The 14,917-nt window shown below is 43.3% G+C and overlaps 1 protein-coding gene across 7 annotated transcripts in view; it reads left to right on the top strand.

The window, feature by feature from the left end:
* ZBED1 (zinc finger BED-type containing 1) overlaps window positions 1-14,917 on the top strand; it is a 282,308-nt gene that overhangs the window by 261,082 nt on the left and 6,309 nt on the right. The gene's annotated exons all lie outside the window — the stretch shown is intronic.

The following is a 14,917-nucleotide window of genomic DNA, read 5'->3' as shown; positions in this document are numbered from 1 at the left end:
TCATGGCTTCAGGAATTATTTATGAATTAGAGCCATTTTTTTTCTCAGAATGGAGCTCCTACTCGTTAAGCACAGTCATTATCAATGATTAGCTTTAAAGTTATTTTCATGCACCAGTGGTTCAGATTAAGAAAAATAAGTAACTTATTTTACAGCAACCTGTAACAGCTGTATAGTATTTATTAATAGCTGACGGGTTCTTTGGATTTCTTTTTAATTACTATTGAAAAGAAATCATCAACCTTTTAAATTACCACAAATCCCAGAATGACTAGAACAGTCTTTGTTCTTTAAATGTCATGTTATCTCAGGACAGAGCTGCAAAAAGATGAATTTGTCAGTTTGATGCTGATATAATTTGCAGGTACTCCGGGTACATGGCTCTCCTTTTAATCCCAGTTGTGCTGATTTCTGTGTAGTAGACAATACATTACTTTTTCTGATGAAATTATGAGAATAGTGAGTTAGCAAGGAGGATTAATTAAAACTGTTTGTCTTGCAGACTGTCAGAGGCTCTTAGGGATTACACAAATAAAAATTAACTTTTTTTTCCTGCCTGTGTTACAGTCTCTGCAAAGTTCACAAACAATTGTAATCCTATTTTACTGAGTACAGACTTAAAAGTAAAAGGTTGGTTATCTTTCATTCATTAAGGATAGTCTTAGATTAGTGAAAAGCGAATATTTTATTATGAAAATGTGCTGATCACAAAACTGCCTGACTCTCGATTCTGAGCTGTATTTTGGCCCCTTTATGCCACTTGGGGACTGAAAACCAGCCAGATTGCCTCACCAGCAATCCCCAGAGCTGTGTAGGCCAATAGAATGACCCTCTGCTGCCTCTCAATGTAGCCCCCACACAGGAGCAGGCCTGAGGGAAGAACAGGGTGTCCTAGAGTGTTTGTGGCTCATGCACTTTGCCCTCCGGCTATGCTCGGACACCAGACAGTAATTTGGGGTTGCTGCAGCCAGGCCGGAAGTTAGAGCAGCCCTTGGGGCTGAGCCAAGGTAGCTCCCAGCAGTCCAAGAATACAAAAAGCACAACATGTTAGAATCACTTTCACCTCCAGTCTTGCTGGCTTGTGCTTTTCACAGGATGACCTGCACTTTCTGCCCCAGCCTGTATGCATGACAGCTAGTGCACTCTCGCCACCTTCCCGTCCAGCAGTGAACACCTTTCCCTGTACTTTGCAGGGCTGGCTGGGTCAAGGTGCTGACATGCATTCACTTGATGTAGGTCTGTTCCTCCTTCTGTTGAACTTATTCCTTCCCACCAAAATGCTGCTATCACACCCCACCACCACGCATGTTGGCTACCACTCATGTCTGCTCCAGCAAGTGGGAGAAGGGAGTCTGCCAGAACAGCTGATCCACTGCAGACTTCCACATATCCTGCGCAAGCTGATGGAGGGGTTGCAGTAGTGAGAGTGGTGTTCTGAGGAAGGGGGTTGCTAGGATGGCATTGAAGCCCCCTGGCTCCTCAAGCACTGAAAAGACCTCAAGTTCCATCCCACTGCAGCATCGGGGTGAATTGAGCATATTTATCAAATGAGCATGTCCTGGGAGACCCAGAAGAGAGTGATAACTTTAAATGTGTTGTTTGTTTTACAATCAGGGTGGTGATGGAGCTATATGGCAGTGAGTTAACATTTGTGGGCCTTGTGGAAAGACTGGGCTTTCCAGAGGGATATGAGGGAAGGGAGGGTGGGTGCTTGGCACACTGGGGTAGGAACATTATTCCAGGCATGGGTGAGGGTCAGGTGGCAGCATGGAAGGAGGCATGAAAAGGAAATGAAGGGAGGGGTGAGGGTGGCATCTCTGGTGAAACAAAAGAGTGATGGGGGGTCATAAAAAAGAGTGAGCTGAGAAAGAGATGAAAGTTTAGTGTGTGAACTTGTTTGCATGGTATTACAGTAGAGCCCTGATTGAAGCCCCTGGGTTCTGCTGTACAGTACATACTAAATAATAAATGGATGCAGAATTGTGCAGAGACTTGAAGGTGAGGACCAGAATTTTAAGCATGATTCAGTAAGTGCAGGGGAGACAGTGGAGGGATTTGAAGCACAGTGCCAGCTGATTCAGAATCAGAGTTCAAGTCCCTGCATTTATTTTTATGTGTTAAAAACATTTACTGCATCACAACACACAACGATTTTCCTTAGTGAATTCAGTTGGAAACTTCCCCAGCAAACAAAGGCTTAATCCAGGACCATCTCTGTTTATACAACGTTAAAATGAGGAAACAGGCTCACTCTTTAACTTCAGTCACAATAAAAAGTACGCATGGCATAAGAGAGCCAAAGTGAATTATTAAAGGGCAAAGTTCAATATATCCCCCCAATGAAGCACATTATCTCATCACCTGATGAGCTCACAATGTGTGTTTATTGCCCCACATAAACCTCACGGTATCATTTCCCATTCTAAACAAGCACGCTAACCTTTTCGTTAAAGACCCCTACAAATAAAAGCACAACAAAATACTTCCTGGGGCACTTAATACAATGAAAAGGTTAATTCTTACAGCCGTTATTGTGGCCAGTGATAATTCTGGAAACTCGGAAGCACCTGTTTATTCTGAATGGCACCCTACGGGATGAGGGCAGAAGCTGCTTATGCCCTGAAGGGGTGGAGCAGCAAGGCCTGGGTAAGATAGGTAGGGGAGCTGAGTGAGAACAAAATGAGGAGGAGCTAGTGAGGTACTGAGGAAGCTGGTTGGATTTATGAGAAGATTTTCCTCTCAGAAATATTTCTGAAAATTTGTTGCACTCTTGAAGGATTTTGGTGCCAAATGAAATAGGAGGTGTTTCTCCGCTTCTTCTCCTTCTATTTTCAGTTTCTTTTCATTTTCCTACCTTAAATCATGGGGTTTGGCCCTTTGCCATTGCTCTTGTTCTTCTCAATGCCTGAATTAGCTCTGAGCCATTATTGTATATCCTGGGCCTGATAACCCACTCTTTCCCACAGGTTTTCCACAGGACGTGCACATACTGTACCAGCCTCCACATCAGTATACCACTTCAGCTATGACTCCTGTCACTATTCAAAAACAGGACTTCTGAAAAACAACTCTGTGCAGACCACATTTTGTGGAGCACTCTGCGTTTGGGCAGGAAAATTGAAATTGTTCCTCTCCCATGTTCTTGCTCTGCATTTGCTGCTCCCCCATCTGCCTACTAGTCAGTCCTGTGGAGAAGACTGCAGCCTGCCCCAACATGGCAGTACCGTTTTTCTCATCCTTAGCACACAGAAGTAGCAAGGAGTGTGTGTGCGGGTGGGCGGAGGGGAGAGAAGGGAGGAAGTACCGCAGAAGAGACTGAGGAAAGCAGCCAAGTAGTGGGAAGAAAAAGTCCTGGGGTAAATGTTTCATTATTCCGGCTTTTAGCTAGTTGATGATTTGGCTGATAATGATTTTGAAATTAATGAACAGTCAGTATTTTATTTTATTTTAATTGATAAGAAAACAAAAACAACTACAATGGTTGCCCTTAAAATGTTACTACCAGTTAGAAACATGCTTCCTGTGTTATACATATAAAAGGGAATAAATTGGAGGTTCCGAAAAGAGCTACACAAACGACTGGAAGGCTTGAAAAGCTGCTTGTTGTCAGAAGCGTAAGAAGCCCAATCTACTTAGCTTACCAAAAAGAAGGCTAAGACGTGACTTGATCACAGTCTACGAGTACCTAGATGTGCAGAAGATCTCTGATGGTAATGAACTCTTTAATCAAGCAGAAAAAAGGCAGAAAAAGCTCAATTCAGGCAAAAAAATAAGGCACAGATTTTTAATAGTGATGGTAATTAACCATTGGAACAACTTACCAAAGAATGTGGTGGATTCTCTATTACTTAAAGCATTTTTGGATGTCTTTCTAAAAGATGCACTGTAGCCCAACCAGTTATGGGATTAATGCAGGAATTGCTGGGTGAAATTCTATGGCTTGCATTGTACAGAAGATCAGACTAGATCGATGGATTCTTTAGGCCTTAAAACGTATGAATGTATAAATCTATCAATAATGATAGAAATCAGGGGGAAATGAATCAGGTAGAAGAAACTTGCAAAATGTACAACCTTTTCAGCGGCCCAGTGTCATGTAGCAAGTTATGCAGCAATGTCCCCCAATTTGCTAAAATTATTCTAAAAATGCACTACAGGGAGAAAATATACAAACACAAATGTGTTTTATTTATTAGCACTGAAACAAAGGACTACCGTTCCTCCAGGCTTTAGGAGCTACACAGGAGAGGAGACCTTTCAGATTGTGTGGCTAGTTGGAGGAATGAATTTTTTAATAGATTTTATAGAGCAAAGATAACTATTTGTGTGGTATATTTGCAAAACATATACGTTAAGGTGCCATTAATGTCGCCACAAAATTTCATTACGCATGGGAAGTAGGCTGGCTGAAAAATATAAAATGAAACATTTTCCCATAATAAAATGTTTTCACTGGAAAAGCTTGATTGTTGGTTGACTTTGCCTTCAAGAAAATCAAAACAAAATGTTTCTGAATTGAAAATTTTCAGTACTTTTCATTCCATGAAAATGTTGATATTTTGACCCTCTGTTCTAATTCAGGATAAAAATGTCAAAATACCAGAATTTCCCATGAGATGGAAATTCTGCTTTTCAGTTGGCTCTACATGGAACCTTTGGGATAACCATGCATTTTTTGCTATGTATAGCATAATATCACCGCTATGTATTTTGGATCTGAGTTAAACATTTTTGAGGTCTCTGCTATAGGCTTATATACTCTAATGTGGAATCCTGGCCCCATTTAAGTCCATGGCAAAACTCTCATTGACTTCAGTGGAGCCAGGACTTCACCCTGGGAGTGACTGAGAAGCATGGCACAATGTAATAAATCTTCTCCCGTGGAAACGCCTTTCTGGAGTGGCACCATATTAATGGAATTAACCAGAGCTGTGATGTATGTGATCAAAAATTCAGACTTTTCTTAAATGTGAGAGCACAGGTAGAGGGAAGACTTCCCAGGGTATGCCTATGAAAGAGATGCTCATGTGCCATGGCAACAAGGGCCTTATGACTAACTAGAGCGATTTTTTTTTAGTTGACTGACAAGCTGTGCCCTAATTAGCTCCTGTTGCCCCAGACTTGGTAAAGTTCTTGAGCGCGTACATAATTTTAAGAACATGAATAGTACCACTGAAGTCAGTGGAACTCCCCATGTGCTTACAATTATGCATGTACTTTAGTGCTTTGCTGGATTGGGGCCATATAGTGCTTTTCATTCATAGGTCTATCACAATATAATAATATGCCCAAAGACCAGTTGGAGAAGTCATCACCATGATTCTGAAGTTGAATCTCAAGCTCAGAAATCAAGCAATATAATCCTTCTTCCTCCTTACCCTTCTCCTTCGTCAAAAGACGCAAGGTTAGTCTACACTACAAACTAAAAATCTGCAGCCCTGAGTCTCAGAGCCCAGATCAATTGACTTGGGCTCACGGGGCTCAGGCTGCAGGGCTAAAAATAGCTATGTAGTTTGCTTATCTTACTGAACATTATCCACACATGCACTTTGGGCCCAGTTCTTTCTTGTCCAAGTGAGTTGACTGACTAACTTCAGTGGGACTGGGGTGCCAGGATCAGGTCCTTTACCAGGCACCTCAGAGGATAGTTTATCTGTTTACTCTCTGGGTATTTAGGACTGAAGGCTTCCAGTACTGACACCACTAGGTGTTTACTTGAAAATGGTAATGCTCTTGAAATACCTGGTGCTCTATATCTTTGGAGTATTTAATAAATTACTCTGAATGTTTTTTGTGTTATGCTTTATCAACCTGTGACGGTTGACAAAAAGGTTTCCTACACTAATACTATCAAAACATTAGAGTGCTTTGTATGTTTGGAGCATCCTATAGATAATTCATCCTCAAACTACCCTGTAAAGTAAGTGAGAAAGTATCATTATCCAATTTTATAGATGGGGAAACTGAGACAGAAAGGTAAACTGACTTGCCTAAGGCCAGGTCTACGCTACAGATCTATATTGGTATAGCTATGTCACTCAGGGATGTGAAAAATCCACACTCCTGAGCGATGTAGTTATACAGACCTAACCCCTTTGTGTAGACAGTGCTCTGTCAACAGGCGAACTTCTCCCATCAACATATCTACTGCCTCTCAGGGCGGTGGATTAACTACACCTATGGGTGAAGCTCTCCCATTGGTATAGTGGTGTCTTCACTACAGATAGGTCAGTTTAGAGTGATTGCTTTGTGAAAAGTATTTTACATCATTGCGTGTGATGTGAAGAGTCATTGTACATTACATAGGTGTGCATTTAATTAAGAAGAAAATAAATTCCAAATCCACTGGGAAACATTTTTATTAGTTAGGACATTGCTTGTTCTCATAACATCTTGGCTTGGTAATATAGCAATCCGTGTAAGTTAAACACTACTGATTTGCTGTGGTGTATCATTGTGGTTACCCAGAACCTGGCATTCTTTGAAAGAATTCACTGAAGTGGGGATGAACTATAAATTGGCATGAGACTATGCATGGTAGAATTATTAATTAAAAGCTGTCAGGAGGGGTTTGTTGTTTTGATTCCTCTTTTAATTTTGATCCATTCACTCTTTGCTTCATATTTAAATTGGTTTCCCAACAAAGGGAAGGGAATGTAAGTCATTAGATGGAGCAGATGTTCTAGCATTAGAAATCAAAGAGGATCTCTCTCCAAGTAGCTTTGTTGTGTTTACTGAAGGAGGAGCTGACTTATGTTGTCAGTTATATGTCTCAGATAGTAACAATGATAGCTGAAAACTCTTGGTAGAATTAAGGCATAGCATGATTAATAGGAATAACAGTATTGCTCTTTAACATAACAAGTCTCTAGTGTGAATACTAAACTATGGTTAAGTATTCTTAGTTAATGATAGATCAGTCTACATTTAGGATTGAGGAGAGGGATAAAAAAGATCTGTACTTTTTCTCTTATAATTAAGTGCTTGCATGCTATGGTAATGAAAGCCATAGAAATGACTATAAATAAATGAATGACATATTATATTACAAACTCAGAGAAGAAGGACAAGCATGGACTTGATGGCTAAGTTACTGGACTGGGACTCCGGAGAACTGGGTTCTACTCCTATCTTCGATCTGTGACCTAAGCAAATCACTGACTGACTGTGCCTCTGTTTCCCCTACCACCCTTGTATGCTTAGATTGTAATCTCTTCTGGGAAAGGACTGGCTCTAACTATACCTTTGTCCAGTACTTAGGACAATGCAGTTCTTGTGGCTGGGGCCTCTAGGCACTATTGTAATATGGAGGAATTTGTGTTACCTTTACATATATATTGATTACATTTTCATTGTTAGTGATTCGGTCTGAGATGGTAACAATGAAATAGGGAGACAGGAGTAGTCAGGCTTGATTGTCTTTATTAATAAAGTTGCCTTTATTATTTAAGAGTAGCACATAATAAGAATAGATATACAATACCCAATCCAAAGTTTGCAGCCAATGCCAGTCTGATCCCAGTCCTGTCTGATCCGACCAATGACTCAAACTTGCAATCTTTTATAGATAGGTTGTTGACAAGCCATAACTTCCTTTTTTTAAGAATGACAGTTATAGACATCCCCTTTTGTCTGGAACATGTTTGCAAATTTCTAAGTACATATTGCAATATCCAGACTTTACATCCTCATGTGGTTAGTATGTTTTGTGGTTAAAAAAGGAATATTATATTAAACATTAAGCAAATAAACTTTCCATTCTTATTAAACTAAATTTCCCTCTCCATAAAAGTTACACTACTTAATATTATTATTGAAAATTATTCTTAAAACTTCATGGGGGTTTGGTTCACTTACCAGTAGGCCTTTTCTTAGCAATAGGCCCTTTGACTTTATGGTTAACGTTGTTATGTTCAGGGCCGGCTCCAGGCACCAGCTTTCCAAGCAGGTGCTTGGGGCGGCATTCAGAATGGGGCAGCAGTCCGTGTCCCGCGGCAGCAATTCGGCGTAATTGGCAAAATTGGTAGAGCCGCCCCCGGTTATGTTGAGAGTCATCTGCATCAGGACTTCTCATTGGATGGCCTTGTGTCCCTATGAGAAAAATTGCTAATGAAAGATGTATAATTCTAACCATATTGGCTGCTGTCCAATAAGTTCTGTATAGGCTGGGATGCTGCCAAACAGGCCCATGGAGTTCGGAAGATACAGTTTGCCATAGCGAGCAGTTTAAGCTCCTGTTTGACTAGTGCCTAGAACAGATATGGTTGCAAAACATCAACCATGATGGTTCAGTCTATATAGTGTTGTGGAAGGAGCAAACTAATAGAAACGGGCCATGATGAAACAATTCATATACCTTCTAATGGTATCACTATGAAGGGAGACTCATAGTCCAAATAGACACATTCACCATGAGACTATTAGTATTATTTATTATTTGTGTTTCTCTAACACCCTAAAACTCCAATTAGGATTGAGGCCCCATTGCGCGAGATGCTGTATTAATACATAAGAATACACTTTTCCTTCCCTGAAGAATTTACAATCTAATTTAAATCAAAACATGATAAACAATAAGAGGGAAGAGGGATGGGAGAGGATAAGGTTAACAGTAATAAATTTATACTTTACATAGGCCTGCTATCCTGGGGGCAGTTGGGGAGCCATGTTAGCTCCCAGTGTAATTTAGAATAGCCTCAGGGCTGCCCTACCTTATCCCAGTTTATAACACTCTCTAGAGGCTGTTATTTTGACAGGAATCTCTAGAGTGCAGCATTCTCCAGTCTTCCTCCCTCCAGTCTTCCTCCCTACACTGGGAGGTTAGAAGGATGTGGAGCAGAACTGGCTATGCTGGCTTGATGCCATTCATAGATTCCAAGGCCAGAAGGGACCACTGTGATCATTCAGGGCCCAACTACATGATTAGGACATCTTTAAGTCCCCTTTGCACTGCATGCAACCATATGAAATACACGCATTGGTAGTACAAATTGTTGGCTTTGACAGGCTTCCACTCAGTACGTGTCTGATCAAATGAGTGCTCATACCTCAGCAAGTTGTAATGCTGTGGTTGCTGAATTTGCTAAATTTGTTGTGCAGAAGACTAGATCCAGCATCAGATCATATGTGTGAGATACAAAACATGTTACTATTCCTGGCCTCAGATAAAAGTTCTATATATTCTAATAAATTCCTGGCCTCAGATAAAAGTTCTATATATTCTAATAAATATACATAGCTCTTTGGTGTGACAGCCAGCATTGCACTATGTTGAAAACATATTTGCCACCATTGCATCATACATCCTTTTAATAGTTTATTTAAATCAGTGGGAGTTAGGCACCTTGGCGCTTTCAAAACTCCCACTACCTAACTTTTGACATTTTTTGGTCCCTAAATACTTCTGAAAACCTGTCTCTAAGGCCAGAATTTTCAAACATGACCGTTTAAGGTTAGCCTCCTCAATCCATATTTAGGCTCTTAAATGAAAATGGCTTGATTTTTCAGAGGCTCTGAGCACCTATAGATCTCCTACTGATTTCAGTAGGGTTCAGAACAGTGGCCATACTCCTCCTAAGTCAATGTTTGCTCATTTAATAGTTCAGCTTTGTTTCTGTTTTAAGTGACACACCTAGAGTCTGACAGAAGGCTTCAGAAGCTTTCCCAATTTTCTTGTACTAAAATTTCCAGGAAAAAGCCGGCAGTAGGTATCAATTATCCAAGTTAAAACATGTGTCTTTCTTGCTGAGCCTTCCATACTTCAATTTTTTTCTTTGAAACTGGATTCACAATTCGTTCAACCCAGTACTGCATCTTTTACTATATATTAATATTAATATCTCTGATTCCAGAATAAATTGTCCTCCGCCACAGCATTGTCCTGGAAAGAGCAGCACTTTTCAGCTCTATCTCCTCTGTTTCTAATTGTCTCTCTTTTTAAAAAGTGAAATGTAAACCATTTTAATATTGCATGAACCTATTAAAGTCCTCACTTTGCTCAGGGTTAGCAGTTCAAGTAGTCTGAAATTAATTTGGTGGTGCTGGCTAAGTCTTTATGGAGAACACTATAGTATAGTCAATGAAACATCTCCAGATCTTTCTTGGCCCCTAATTGAGGCAGAGCAAAGAGAAGGGTAGAAATAGAGGAATAGTGGATTAGAGTAGAGAAAATGGGAGGAGGGAGAGAGGGATGCATGGAAGAGAAGGGTAGAATAAGGCTTTTTAAGTCAAGGATGAAGTCTCTGGTCTTGAAAGCTGTATCACAGATTCTTGTCCTGTCTATTTGTGGTATCTGACATTTTGTATTGACCATAGATGTTGTCATTGTTATGAGCCCAGCTATTTACTCAGTGACCACTGTACATGTAATTATGGCTACATAATAGTTTCCATTCAAATTTTCAAATGAGTGTTTTCAATCACTCATAATTTTCTGAAATGCTCACTTTTGGGACTAAAACTTTCCAGGCTTTGATGTACATAAGGAGCACTGTAGCCACACGGGGAAAACTGCAAAGCAGGTCCTGCAGAACAAGGCCTGGTGGGGATTTTAAAGATTCATGCAGGCAGATTCTACACAAGTGCAAGGGTACAAGCACATGTAGCTCCATTGCAGGACTGGGGCCAGCACCTTTCAGGATTAGGCCTTTCATTTAGAATTCCAGTGCAACTCTTTATTTTGGGTTATTTTTAAAAAATCCATATTATTTTAGTGATGAACTATCAGGGATTTATGAGTCACTGACATTTTTCCGTAAGGGTATGTCTACACTACGAAATTAGGTCGAATTTATAGAAGTCGGTTTTGTAGAAAGTGTTTTTATACAGTTGATTGTGTGCGTCCCCACACAAATGCTCGAAGTGCATGTAGTCGGCGGAGTGTGTCCACAGTACTGAGTCGGCGGAGTGTGTCCACACTTCCGGAGCGTTGCACTGTGGGTGGCTATCCCACAGTTCCCGCAGTCTCCGCCGCCCATTTGAATTCTGGGTAGAAATCCCAGTGCATGATGGGGCTAAAACATTGTCACAGGTGGTTCTGGGTACATATTGTCAGGCCCCCATTCCCTCCCTCCCTCCACGAAAGCAAGGGCAGACAATCGTTTTGCACCTTTTTTCTTGAGTTACCTGTGCAGATGCCATACCACGGCAAGCATGGAGCCCGCTCAGCTAACCGTCACCATATGTCTCCTGGGTGCTGGCAGACGTGGTACTGCATTGCTACACAACAGCAGTTAATTGCCTTTTGGCAGCAGACAGTGCAGTATGACTGGTAGCTGTCATCGACGTAGTCCTGGGTGCTCTTTTCACCGGGCGCCTGGGCAAACATGGGAGTGACTCAGCCAGGTCATTTCCCTTGTTTCGTCTCGTGGCGATTGAGTCCTACCGGCAGTGCACTGTCTTTTAATCTGCAGCCAGCAGAAGATGATGGCCATCAGTCATACTGCACCGTCTTCTGCTGAGCACCCAGGAGATGACGATGGCTAGCGGTCGTACTGCACAGTCTGCTGCCAGCAAGATGTATACAGATAGATGAAGTGGCTCAAAACAAGAAATAGACCAGATTTGTTTTGTATTCATTTTCTCCTCCCTCCCTCCTTCCCTCTGTGAAATCAACAGCCTGCTAAACCCAGTTTTGAGTTCTATCCTTGAGGTTTTGAGTTCTATCCTTGAGGGGGCCATTCAATTTCTCGCAAAGCCACCCCCTTTGTTGATTTTAATTCCCTGTAAGCCAACCCTGTAAGCCTTGTCGTCAGTCGCCCCTCCCTCCGTCAGGGCAACGGCAGACAGTCATCCCGTGCCTTTCTTCTGTGCAGACGCCATACCACGGTAAGCATGGAGCCCGCTCAGATCACTTTGGCAATTAGGAGCACATTAAACACCACACGCATTATCCAGCAGTATATGCAGCACCAGAACCTGGCAAAGCGATACCAGGCGAGTGGGCGACGTCAGCGCGGTGACGTGAGTGATGAGGACATGGACACAGACTTCTCTCAAAGCACAGGCCCTGCCCATGTATGCATCATGGTGCTAATGGGACAGGTTCATGAGGTGAAACGCCGATTCTGGGCTCGGGAAACAAGCACAGACTGGTGGGACTGCATAGTGTTGCAGGTCTGGGATGATTCCCAGTGGCTGCGAAACTTTTGCATGCGTAAGGGCACTTTCATGAAACTTTGTGACTTGCTTTCCCCTGCCCTGAGGCACAAGAATACCAAGATGAGAGCAGCCCTCACAGTTGACAAGCGAGTGGCAATAACCCTGTGGAAGCTTGCAACACCAGACAGCTACCAGTCAGTCGGGAATCAATTTGGAGTGGGCAAATCTACTGTGGGGGCTGCTGTGATGCAAGTAGCCCACGCAATCAAAGATCTGCTGATATCAAGGGTAGTGACCCTGGGAAATGTGCAGGTCATAGTGGATGGCTTTGCTGCAATGGGATTCCCTAACTGTGGTGGGGCCATAGACGGAACCCATATCCCTATCTTGGCACCGGAGCACCGAGCCTGCGAGTACATAAACCACAAGGGGTACTTTTCCATGGTGCAGCAGCACTGGTGGATCACAAGGGACGTTTCACCAACATCAATGTGGGATGGCCGGGAAAGGTACATGACGCTCGCATCTTCAGGAACTCTGGTCTGTTTCAAAAGCTGCAAGAAGGGACTTTATTCCCAGACCAAAAAATAACCGTTGGGGATGTTGAAATGCCTATAGTTATCCTTGGGGACCCAGCCTACCCCTTAATGCCATGGCTCATGAAGCCATACACAGGCAGCCTGGACAGTAGTCAGGAGCTGTTCAACTACAGGCTGAGCAAGTGCAGAATGGTGGTAGAATGTGCATTTGGACATTTAAAAGCGCGCTGGCGCAGTTTACTGACTCGGTTAGACCTCAGCGAAACCAATATTCCCACTGTTATTACTGCTTGCTGTGCGCTCCACAATATCTGTGAGAGTAAGGGGGAGACGTTTATGGTGGGGTGGGAGGTTGAGGCAAATCGCCTGGCTGCTGGTTTCGCACAGCCAGACACCAGGGCGGTTAGAAGAGCACAGGAGGGCGCGGTGCGCATCAGAGAAGCTTTGAAAGCCAGTTTCATGACTGGCCAGGCTACGGTGTGAAAGTTCTGTTTGTTTCTCCTTGATGAAACCCCCCGCCCCTTGGTTCACTCTACTTCCTTGTAAGCTAACCACCCTCCCATCCTCCCTTCGATCACCACTTGCAGAGGCAATAAAGTCATTGTTGCTTCACATTCATGCATTCTTTATTCATTCATCACACAAATAGGGGGATAACTACCAAGGTAGCCCAGGAGGGGTGGTGGAGGAGAGAAGCACCAGGAGGGGTGGTGGAGGAGGGAAGGACAAGACCACACAGCATTTTAAAAGTTTAAAACTTTAAAACTTATTGAATGCCAGCCTTCTCTTGCTTGGGCAATCCTCTGGGATGGAGTGGCCGGGTGGCCAGAGGGCCCCCCCACCACGTTCTTGGGTGTCTGGGTGAGGAGGCTATGGAACTTGGGGAGGAGGGCGGTTGGTTACACAGGGGCTATAGTGGTGGTCTGTGCTCCAGCTGTCTTTCCTTTCAGCTCAACCATACGCTGGAGCATATTGGTTTGTTCCTCCAGCAGCCTCAGCATTGAATCCTGCCTCCTCTCATCACGCTGCCGCCACCTTTCAGCTTCAGCCCTCTCTTCAGCCCGCCACTTACTCTCTTCAGCCCGCCACCTCTCCTCCTGGTCATTTTGTGCTTTCCTCCACTCTGGCATTGTCTGCCTCCATGCATTCGTCTGTTCTATGTCAGTGGGAGGACAGCATGAGCTCAGAGAACATTTCATCATGAGTGCATTTTTTTCGCCTTCTAATCTTTACTAGCTTCTGGGAAGGAGAAGATCCTGTGATCCTTGAAACACATGCAGCTGGTGGAGAAAAAAAAGAGAGACTGGTATTTAGAAAGACACATTTTCTAGAACAATGGCTACACTCTTTCATGGTAAACCTTGCTGTTATCATTATATACACAGCACATGTGCTTTTGTTCCAAGGTCACATTTTGCCTCCCCCCACCACGTGGCTAGCCCCTCCCCCCTCCCCATGGCTAACAGCGGGGAACAATTCTGTTCAGCCACAGGCAAACAGCCCAGCAGGAACGGGCACCTCTGAATGTCCCCTTAAGAAAAGCACCCTATTTCAACCAGGTGACCATGAATGATATCATGCTCCTGAGGATAACACAGAGAGATAAAGAACGGATGTAGTTTGAATGGCAGCAAACATACACTGCAATGCTTTGTTCTACAGTGATTCCCGAGTACGTGCTACTGGCCTGGTGTGGTAAAGTGTCCTACCATGGTGGACGGAATAAGGCTGCCCTCCCCAGAAACCTTTTGCAAAGGCTTTGGGAGTACATCCAGGAGAGCTGGAAATGCCAGGGCAAATGAATCATTAAACATGATTGCTTTTAAGCCATGTATAATATTTTAAAAGGTACACTCACCAGAGGTCCCTTCTCCGCCTGGCGGGTCCGGGAGGCAGCCTTGGGTATGTTCGGGGGGTACTGGCTCCAGGTCCATGGTGAGAAACTGTTCCTGGCTGTCGGGAAAACCGGTTTCTCCTCTTGCTTGCTGTGAGCTATCTACAACTTCATCATCATCATCATCTTCCTCGTCCCCAAAATCTGCTTCTGTGTTGCCTCCATCTCCATTGAAGGAGTCAAAAAACACGGCTGGGGTAGTGGTGGCTGAACCGCCTAAAATGGCATGCAGCTCATCATAGAAGCGCCATGTTTGGGGCTCTGACCCGGAGCGGCCGTTTGCCTCTCTGGTTTTCTGGTATGCTTGCCTCAGCTCCTTAAGTTTCACGCGGCATTGCTTCGGGTCCCTGTTATGGCCTCTGTGCTTCATGCCCTGGGAGATTTT

The sequence above is a fragment of the Natator depressus genome, chromosome 1, assembly GCF_965152275.1.
Source record: "Natator depressus isolate rNatDep1 chromosome 1, rNatDep2.hap1, whole genome shotgun sequence".
Taxonomy (NCBI): domain Eukaryota; kingdom Metazoa; phylum Chordata; order Testudines; family Cheloniidae; genus Natator; species Natator depressus.
Note: the sequence above shows the minus strand (reverse complement) of the source record. Positions and strands in the feature narration are given on the sequence as shown.